Source organism: Theropithecus gelada, chromosome X (genome assembly GCF_003255815.1).
Source record: "Theropithecus gelada isolate Dixy chromosome X, Tgel_1.0, whole genome shotgun sequence".
Taxonomy (NCBI): domain Eukaryota; kingdom Metazoa; phylum Chordata; class Mammalia; order Primates; family Cercopithecidae; genus Theropithecus; species Theropithecus gelada.
In genome coordinates, this window is record NC_037689.1 from 70632307 (window position 1) to 70643136 (window position 10830).

General features: G+C 38.5%; 1 pseudogene; it reads left to right on the top strand.

Moving 5' to 3' along the window:
- The first annotated feature begins 10124 nt into the window (after nt 1–10124).
- LOC112616545 lies at nt 10125–10544 on the top strand (annotated as a pseudogene).
- The last annotated feature ends 286 nt before the right edge of the window (nt 10545–10830 follow it).

The window sequence follows — 10830 nt, forward strand, 5'->3', positions numbered from 1 at the left end:
CTATTATTATTATTATAATTATAATTATTATTATTATTATTATTATTATTATTATTATTTTTGAGACGGAGTCTCGCTCTGTCGCCCAGGCTAGAGTGCAGTGGCCGGATCTCAGCTCACTGCAAGCTCCGCCTCCCGGGTTTACGCCATTCTCCTGCCTCAGCCTCCCAAGTAGCTGGGACTACAGGCGCCCGCCACCTCGTCCGGCTAGTTTTTTGTATTTTTTAGTAGAGACGGGGTTTCACCGGGTTAGCCATGATGGTCTCGATCTCCTGACCTCGTGATTCGCCCGTCTCGGCCTCCCAAAGTGCTGGGATTACAGGCGTGAGCCACCGCGCCCGGCCGGAAGAGCATTATTTGTAAAAAGAAAAATTGCCCAACTCATCAAGAAGATGTAACAATTATGAACGTATCTGCATTAAACAACAGAGCCCCAAAATATCTAAACACTGAAAAACACTGAAGGAAAAAATAGACAATTCTACAGTAATAACTAGAGACTTTGAAACACCAAATTAAATAATGAGTGAAATCTCTAGATAGAAGATCAATAAAAATTAAGACTTATACAACATTATAAAACAAGTAGTCCTAGCATATATAGAACCCTCTGCTGAACAACAGGAGGATATATGTTCTCAAGTGCACATAGGAATTTTTTCAGAATAGTCCATATGTTAGAACACAAAACAAGTTTCAGTTAATTTTAAAAGATTGATACCTGTGATAGTTAATATTAAATGTCAACTTGATTGGATTGAAGGATGTCTAGATAGCTAGTAAAGTGTTGTTTCTGGGTGTGTCTGTGAGGGTGTTGCCAGAAGAGACTGACATTTGAGTCAGTGGACTGAGAGATGAAGACCCACCCTCAGTGTTGGTGGACACCATCCAAACAGCTGCCAGCAGAATAAAGCAGTGGAAGAAAGTGGGATAAGCTGGCTTGCTGAGTTTTCTGGCTTTCATCTTTCTAGTGTGCTAGATGCTTCCTTCTGTTTCTTCTGTCCTTGGACGTTAGACTCCAGATTCTTTGGCATTTGTACTCTTGGACTTACATCAGTGGTTTTCCAGGGGATCTCAGGTCTTGACCGCAGGCTGAAGGTTGTACTGTTGGTTTCCCTACCTTTGAGGCTCTTAGACTTGGACTGAGCCACTACTGGCATCTTTCTTCCCCAGCTTGCAGATGGTCTGTTGCATGACTTCACCTTATGATCATGTAAGCCAATTATCCCTAATAAATTCCCTTTCATATATATATATATATATCCCATTAGTTCAATCTCTCTGACTTAAACTAAGTCAGGGAGAACCCTGACTAATACAATAACATACAAGTATCATCTGTGACCACAATGGAATGAAACTAGAAGAAAATAACAAAAACTGTAAAATTCAAAATATGTAAAAATTAAACCACACACACTTACACAACCAGTGAATCAAATAAGAAATTACTAGAGAATTAGAAAACAGTTTGAGAGGATTGAAAATGAAAATACAACATACCAAAACTTATGGTATGCATCAAAGGCATTGCTAAGAGGAAAATTTATAGGATTAAATACCCATATCATAAAACAATAAAAATTTTAAATCAGTAACCTACCTTTACCCTTAAAAGAAATAGAAAAAGAAGAGAAAACTAAACAGAATACTAGCAAAAGAAATGAAATAATGAAGATTAGAACAGGTTTTTTTAAAAAAAGAATGATAATAGAGAAACAATAGAGAAAAAAAAAAGTTAGTCCTTTGGATAGATTGATAAAACTAGCAAATCTTTGGAGAGCTAGACAAAGAAGAAAAGAGATAAGACACCAAAACTGAAAAAAAAAAAAAGTTAGTCCTTTGGATAGATTGACAAAACTAGCAAATCTTTAGAGAGCCAGACAAAGAAGAAAAGAGATAAGACACCCAAACGAAAATCAGAAATGAAAGTGGGGACATTAATAACAGCCTTGGGGCAGGGCCAACATGGCCAACTAGAAGCAAAAGTGATCAGAAACTCCCATTGAAAAGAACCATGACAGCATGCGAATCCTGCACTGGCAACCGAAGTATCCAGGTTCTGTCATCAAAACTGACTAGGTGGCTGTTGTGACCCATGGAGAGCAAGGAAGAGCAGTGTGGTGAGGTGGCCTACCTGAGATCCACACGAAGCAGGGGAGCCCCCATCCCCTAGCCAAGGGAGGTGGTCAGTGAGCATGCTACTCAGCCTGGGAAGTCGTGATTTTTCCAGGGAACTGTGCAACTCACGGATAGGAAGATCCCACTCGTGAACCCATGCTTCTGGGGCCTAGAGTTCCAACCACAAAGTCACACAGACTCTACACAGCCTCTCACCTAAAATCTACTTAAGGGTGCCAAATTCCTCGGGGGAGGGACGACCAGCACCACAGCTGCAGCTGCCTGCTGTCTAAGTCTTTGAGCTTCTTGGGGGAGGGGCAGCAGCCAGCACTGGGACTGATAGCTGCCTAACACGCTACACTTTCAGGGTGAGGGAAGGGCAACAGCCATCTCTATAACTCTGGGCCATGCTTTTCCTCTGCTGGAGCCAGGGAAACAGAACGGCTAGGTCACAAGAGATATCCCCCACAGCCCAACACGCCGGCTGTGGCAGAATGCGGCCAGAGTGCATCTTCAGGTCTAACCTTGACCCACCCCTCCCAGCACTTGGGACCTCCCTGCAAAAACTCCAACTCCAGCCAGGACCTTAGGTACAGAACGCTGATCTTCCTGGGCCTGAACCCATAGAGGGAAGGGTGGCCACAGTCTCCATGGACCAGCAGACAGTCTTTTCTCTTGCTATTTCTGAGGAATCCAGGCAGCCCAGATGAGTGGGTTTTTCCCCCAGCAAAGCACACCACCTCCATCAAGAGACAAAGTGCTTCATAAAACAGGTCTTGCTCCCTGTGCCACCCAACTAGGTGAAACCTTCCAACAAGGGTTGTCAGACACCCTATACAAAAGAGTTCCTATCCAAAAGAGCTTGATGCCTCTTGAGATCAGAGATCCCAGAGAAAGGACTAGGCACCCATCTTTGCTGTTCTGCAGTCTCCATGAATGACATCTCCAGGGGCGGGAGTGATCCAGATGAATAGGGCCTGAAGTGAACCCCCAGGAAACTGCAACTGCCCTACAGAAGAGGGACCTATAGAAAGAAAAACAAACAGACAGCAACAACAACAGAATCAACAACAGAAAAAGTCCACACACAAACTACATCCAAGGGTCAGCAGCCTCAAATATTGAAACTTGACAAACTCATGAAGTTGAGGAAGAATCAACAAAAAAACGCTGAAAACACTTCACCTCCAAACGATAATAATCCCTTTCCAGCATTAGACAAAGGATAAGATGGATGAATTGACAGAAGTAGGTTTGAGAATGTGGGTAATAACAAATTCTGCTGAGCTAAAAGAGCATGTTCTAACCTAATGCAAATAAGCAAGGAGCCTTGATAAAAGGTTACTGGAACTGCTAACCAGAATATCCAGTTTAGAAAAAGATGGAAAAGGATGTAAATGACCTGATGGAGCTGAAAAACACAGAACGAGAACTCCATGAAGTATACACAAGTATCAATAGCCAAATCAATCAAGTGGAAGAAAGGATATCAGAGTTTGAAGACCTTGAAGACCATCTTGCTGAAATAAGGCATCCAGACAAGATTAGAGCAAAAAGAATACAAAGGAACAAACAAAACTTCTGAGAAATGTGGGACTGTGTAAAAAGACTGAACTTATGATTGATTGGAGCATCTGAAAGAGATGGGGAGAATGGAACCACGTTGGAAAACACAATTCAAGATATTATCCAGGAGAACTTCCCCAACCTAGCAAGACACAACATTCAAATTCAGGAAATTGAGAGAACATCATTAAGATACTCCACAGGAAGATCAGCCTCAAGACACATAATCATAAGAATCTCCGAGGTTGAAATGCAGAAGAAACTGTTAAGGGCAGCCAGAGAGAAAGGCCAGGTCACTTACAAAAGGAAGCCCATCAGACTAACAGTGGATCTCCCAGCAGAAACCCTACAAACCAGAAGAAAGTGGGGGCCAATATTCAACATTCTGAAATAAAATAATTTTTAACCCAGAATTTCATAGCCAGCCAAACTAAGCTTCATAAGTGAAGGAGAAGTAAAATCCTTTCAGACATGTAAATGCTGAAGGATTTCACCACCACCAGGCCTGCCTTGCAAGAGCTCCTGAAGGAAGAACTAAATATGGAAAGGAAAAAACGATACCAGCCCCTGAAAAAACACACTGAAATACAAGGACCAATGACACTGTGAAGAAACTGCATTAACTAGTGTACAAAATAACCAGACAGCATCATGATGACAGAATCAAATTCACACACAAGGATATTAACCTTCAATGTAAATGGGCTAAATGCCCCAGTTAAAAGACACAGACTGGCAAGTTGGATAAACAGTCAGGACCCACTGTTGTGCTGTATTCAGGAGACCCATCTTATGTGCAAAGACACACATAGGCTGAAAATAAAGGAATAGAGGAAAATTTACCAAGCAAATGGAAAACAAAAAAGTGGGGGTTGCAACGCTAGTCTCTGACAAAACAGACTTTAAACCAGCAAAGATCAAAAAAGACAAAGAAGGGCATTACATAATGGTAAAGGGATCAATTTAACAAGAAGATCTAACTATCCTAAATATATATGCACCCAATACAGGACTACTCAGATTTATAAAATAAGTTCTTAGAGAAATACACAAGGACTTAGACTCCCACACATAACAGTGGGATATTTAACACCCCCCTGTCAATATTAGACAGATCAATGAGACAGAAAATTAACAAGAATTGTCAGGACGTGAACTCGGCTCTGGATCAAGTGGTCCTAATAGACATCTACAACACTCTCCTAAAACAAAACAACAGAATATATATTCTTCTCAGTGCCTCATGGCACTTATACTAAAATTGACCACATAATTGGAAGTAAAACACTCCTCAGCAAATGCAAAACAACTAAAATCATAACAAACAGAATCTCAGACCACAGTGCAATCAAATTAGAACTCAGGATTAAGAAAGTTACTCAAAACTACACAACTACATGGAAATTGAACAACCTGCTCCTGAATGACTCCTGGGCAAATAATAAAATCAAGGCATAAATCAAGAAGTTCTTTGAAACCAAAGAGAACAAAGAAACGACATACCAGAATTCCTGGGACACAGCTAAAGCAGTGTTAAGAGGGAAATTTATAGTACTAAGTGACCACATCAGAAAGCTAGAAAAATCTCAACCCGAGACCTTAACATCACAATTAAAAGAACCAGAGAAGCAGGGCAAACAAATCCAAAAGCTGGCAGAAGACAAGAAATAACTAAGATCAGAGCAGAATTGAAGGAGATAGAAACATGAAAAACCCTTCAAAAATCAATGAATCTAGGAGCTGGGTTTTTGAAAAAATTAACAAAGTAGATAGACCACTAGCCAGACTAATAAAGAAGAAAAAAGGGAAGAATCAAATAGACACAATAAAAAATGATAAAGGGGATATCCCCACTGACCCCACAGAAATACAAACTACCATCAGAGAATACCATAAACACCTGTCCACAAATAAATTAGAAAATCTAGAAGAAATGGATAAATTGCTGGACACATACACTCTCCCAAAACTAAACCAGGAAGAAGCTGAATCCCTGAATAGACCAATAGCAAGTTCTGAAATTGAGGCAGTAGCCTACCAACCAAAAAAAGCCCAGGACCAGACAGATTCACAGCCGAATTCTACCAGAGGTACAGAAAGGATCTAGTTCAATTTCTTCTGAAACTATTCCAAACAACCAAAAAGGAGGGACTCTTCCCTATCTCATTTTATGAAGCAAGCATCATCCTGATACCAAAACTTGGCAGGGATACAACAACAACAACAAAACTTCATGCCAACATCCCTGATGAACATCAATGAGAAAATCCTCAATAAAATACTGGTAAATCGAATCCACCAGCACATCAAAAATTTGTCCACCATGATCAAGTCAGTTTCATCCCTGGGATGCAAGGCTGGCTTAACAGAAACAAATCAATAAACATAATCTGCCATATGAACAGAACCAATGACAAAAACTGCAGGATTATCTCAATAGATGCAGAAAAGGCCTTCAATATAATTCAACACCCCTTTATGTTAAAAACTCTAAATAAACTAAATATTGATGGAACATATCTCAACATAAGAGTTATTTATGGCAAATCCACAGCCAATATCATACTGAAAGGGCAAAAGTTGGAAGCATTCCCTTTGAAAACCAACAAAAGACAAAGAAATCCTCTCTCACCACTCCTATTCAACATAGTATTGGAAGTTCTGGCCAGAGCAATCAAGCAAGAGAAAGAAATAAAGGGTATTCAAATAGGAAGACAGGAAGTCAAATTGTCTCTGTTTGTAGATGACATCATTCTATATTTAGAAAACCAAATCTTCTCTGCCCCAAAACTCCTTAAGCTTATAAGCAACTTCAGCAAAGTCTCAAGATACAAAATCAATGTGCAAAAATCACAAGCATTCCTATACACCAAAAATAGACAGCCAGAGAGCCAAATCATGAATGAACTCCCATTCACAATAGCTGCAAAGACAATAAAATACCTAGAAATACAGCTAACAAGGGATGTGAAAGACCTCTTTAAGGAGAACTACAAACCCCTGCTCAAGGAAATAAAAGAGGATACAAACAAATGGAAAAATATTCCATGTTCATGGATAGGAAGAATCAATATCATAAAAATGGCCATACTGCCTAAAGTAATTTAGAGATTTAATGCCATTCCCATCAAACTATAACTGATATTCTTCACAGAATTAGAGAAAGCTACTTTAAATTTTATATGGAATCAAAAAAGAGCCCATACACCCAAGACAATCCTAAGCAAAGATAACAAAGCTGAAGGCATGCTTCCTGACTTCAAACTATACTACAAGCCTACAGTAACCAAAACAGCATGGTACTGGTACCAAAACAGACAGATAGACCAATGAAACAGAATGGAGACCTAAGAAGGAACAGCACACATCTATGACCATCTGATCTTCGATAAACCTGACAAAAACAAGCAATGGGGAAAAGATTTCCTACTTAATAAATGGTACCAGGAAAACTGACTAGCCATATGCAGAATACTGAAACTGACCCCTTCCTTACAACTTATACAAAAAAATAACTCAAGATGGATTAAAGGGTTAAATGTAAAACCCAAATCCATAAAAACCCTAGAAGAAAACCTAAGAAATACCATTCAGGACACAGGCATGTACAAAGATTTCCTGACAAAAATGCCAAAAACAATTGCAACAAAAACCAAATTTGACAAATGAAATCTAATTAAACTAAAGGCTTCTACACGACAAAAGAAACTCATCAGAGTGAACAGACAACTATAGAATGGGAGAAAATTTTTGCAATCTTCCCATCTGACAAGGTTTAATATCCAGAATCTATAGGAAACTTAAACAAATTTACAAGAAAAAAAAAAAACCAGCCCAATCAAACAGTGGGGAAAGGACATAAACAGACACTTCTCAAAAGAAGACATTTATGTGGCCAAAACAAACCTAAGAAAGAAAGCTCAACATCACTGATCATTAGAGAAATGCAAATCAAAATCACAATGTGATACCATCTCATGCCAGTCAGAATGTTGATTATTAAAATGTCAATAAAAAATAGATGCTGGTGAGGCTGTGGATAAATAGGAATGCTTTTACACAGTTTGTGGGTATGTAAATTAATTCAACCATTGTGGAAGACAGTGTGGTGATTCCTTAAGGATCTAGAACCAGAAATACTTTTTGACCCAACAATTCCGTTAAAGGGTACATACCTAAAGGAGTATAAATCATTCTACTATCAAGACACATGCATTGGCCGGGCGCGGTGGCTCAAGCCTGTAATCCCAGCACTTTGGGAGGCCGAGATGGGTGGATCACGAGGTCAGGAGATCGAGACCATCCTGGCTAACATGGTGAAAACCCGTCTCTACTAAAAAAAATACAAAAAACTAGCCGGGCGTGGTGGCGGGCGCCTGTAGTCCTGGCTACTTGGGAGGCTGAGGCAGGAGAATGGCGTAAACGCGGGAGGCGGAGCTCACAGTGAGCTGAGATCCGGCCACTGCACTCCAGCCTGGGTGGCAGAGCAAGACTCCATCTCAAAAAAAAAAAAAAAAGACACATGCACATGTATGTTTATTGCAGGCCGCTATTTACAATAGCAAAGACATGAAACCAAGCCCACCAATGATAAGACTGAATAAATAAAATGTGGTACATATACACCATGGAATACTATTCAGCCATAAAAAGTAATGAGATCATGTTCTTTGCAGGGACGTGGATGAAGCTGGAAGCCATTATCCTCAGAAAAGTAACACAGGAACAGAAAACCAAACACTACGTGTTCTCACTCATAAGTGGGAGGTAAACAATGAGAACACATGGACACAGGGAGCAGAACAACACACACCTGAGCCAGTCAGGGAGTGGAGAGTGATGGGAGGGAGAGCATTAGGACAAATAGTTAATGCATGTGGGGCTTGAAACCTAGAGGACAAGTTGATAGGTTCGGTAAACCACCCTGGCACATGTATACCTATGTAGCAAACCTACACATTCTGTACTTGTATCCCAGAACTTAAAGTAAAATTAAAAACAAACAAAAAACCAAATAAATAAATAAATAAATAAATAAATAAATATTGATTGTGGAATATGGCTTGAATACAGGCTCCATTACTGATTAGCTGCATGTCTCATTTTTTTAAAAAAGCTGTTGAAATGGACTACATAACCAGTTTTAGCTTTTTGAAATCAAGTCTAACTTAAATATTTATTCTAAGTCTTGCCTGAATTTTGATAATAAGAACATCATAAGACAGGGTCCTCCTCTTTGTGAGTCAGTATTTTATCCCAGGCACCTAGCACATGCCTTGCTTGGAGTCGGTGCTCAGCAAAACTCTGTGGAACAAACAAAAGAATGAATAAATAAATAAATGAAGGTTTGTCTGCAGCTTACAAAACAAAGAAAAGAAAGAAAGAAAAAAAAAGAAAAGAAAAATTAGCCATCAGAGGCATGTTAGAGATGTGTTTACTCCAAACTCTCTAACTTGATGGAAAGCTTAAATAAAATTGAAAAGGGCACACTTTTCTGTTTAAGAGATTCAATGGTTAATTCTGTGTCTGTGTATGCAATCTAAGAGCATCTCGTGTCCAGTGCCAACAATCCCCAAAAGATAGGTAAAATAATATAAAATTGATGCTTATAGAAGTTCCTGTTTAGGTGCAGAATATATTTCTGAGAAATACCTCGTCTCTGGTAACGTCAGAAAAATTTTAAGTCAGTGGAATAAGTCCTGCTTTTCTGGTCTAATCCATGTATTCTTGCACTCTCAATTAAGTAAGAATATTGTCTTGAGTTTCGCCACAGTAGAAATGGCAATGCAACACACACACACACACACACACACACACACACACAGAAGTAAAAGTCAGTTTCAGGAGGAATTACAAACTGAGAAATCAAGAAAAGTTACAAAGGGAGAAAAAATATTGTACATCAATACTAATAAACATATTTTAACATAAGCTTTTGTAAAATACATATTTAAAAAAAACTTACAGAAATAAAAATAATTGTAAGAAAATATTATGAACAGTTGTACACCAGCAAATCAGATAATATAGACCAAATAAGCAAATTCCCAGGAACATAGTCATTACCAAAATTGATTAAAAAAGAAATAAAAAATCGGAACAAAATTATAACACAGAATGAGATTGAATCAGTAATAAAAAATGTCCCAATGAAGAAAAGTCCAGGCCCAGATTACTTCATTGGTGAGTTTCATTAAACATTTAATGAAAAATTAACATCAATTTTTCTGAGACTTTTCAAAAAATTTAAGAGAAGAAAACACTTTCTAAATTATTTTGTAAGGTCTACATTACTCTGATACCAGTCAGAAAAGACATTGCAAGAGAAGAAATTCACAGAGCTATATTCTTTCGGAACATACATACAAAAATCCCTAAAAAAAATGAGGAAAACAAATCCAACAGCATATTAAAAGGATTGTAGAGAGTGGCAGAAGATGGATACCAGAGGACTTGGATCTCATCTAAAGGGCAGTATTCCAGCTACTGAACTTGCAGCAAGAGGATCTCTTGCAAGTCATAATCTTCTGACAATTTTGTGTGTGTGTATGAAAAATGAACTTTTACCTAGTCACCCTCTTGAATTTTCGGAAGAGAATTTCCAGCTTAACCAAGATAAAATGAATATTTCCCCACTGACAAACATTCAGTGGTTATTTGCTCCACTAAAATTATAAATCGAAATTTAAGGCAGTGCAGCAGATTTGATGTCTTCCATTTCTTTTGCGCTCAAACCTTTCATTGGATATTTTGAGGGGTAATGAAGAGACTACCAGATTTGAAGCTATTCTTATCTGTCACAAAGTGAAGTAATGGGAGAATGACACTTGGTGGAATATAAACTCAATTTACTATAATACAATATGCTATTCATGGAAATAGAGGGGCTGCATCTTGTTTATAGTCACTTCTGTACTATAATTTGATGCACACAACATTGAAAGTACTGACACATGGGAATTTTTGCACAAGTAGCCTCAGTGGTCATTTGAAATTTTGGGAGTCTTTGGTTTATGGCCATGTGACAACTGAAGGCACTAAAGACAGATTATTTTAATCTTTCTAATTTATATTTAAAAATGGCCTTCTATGTCTTTAAAATTACTGCTCATAAATATTATAAAATAGCCCACATGTTGAAGA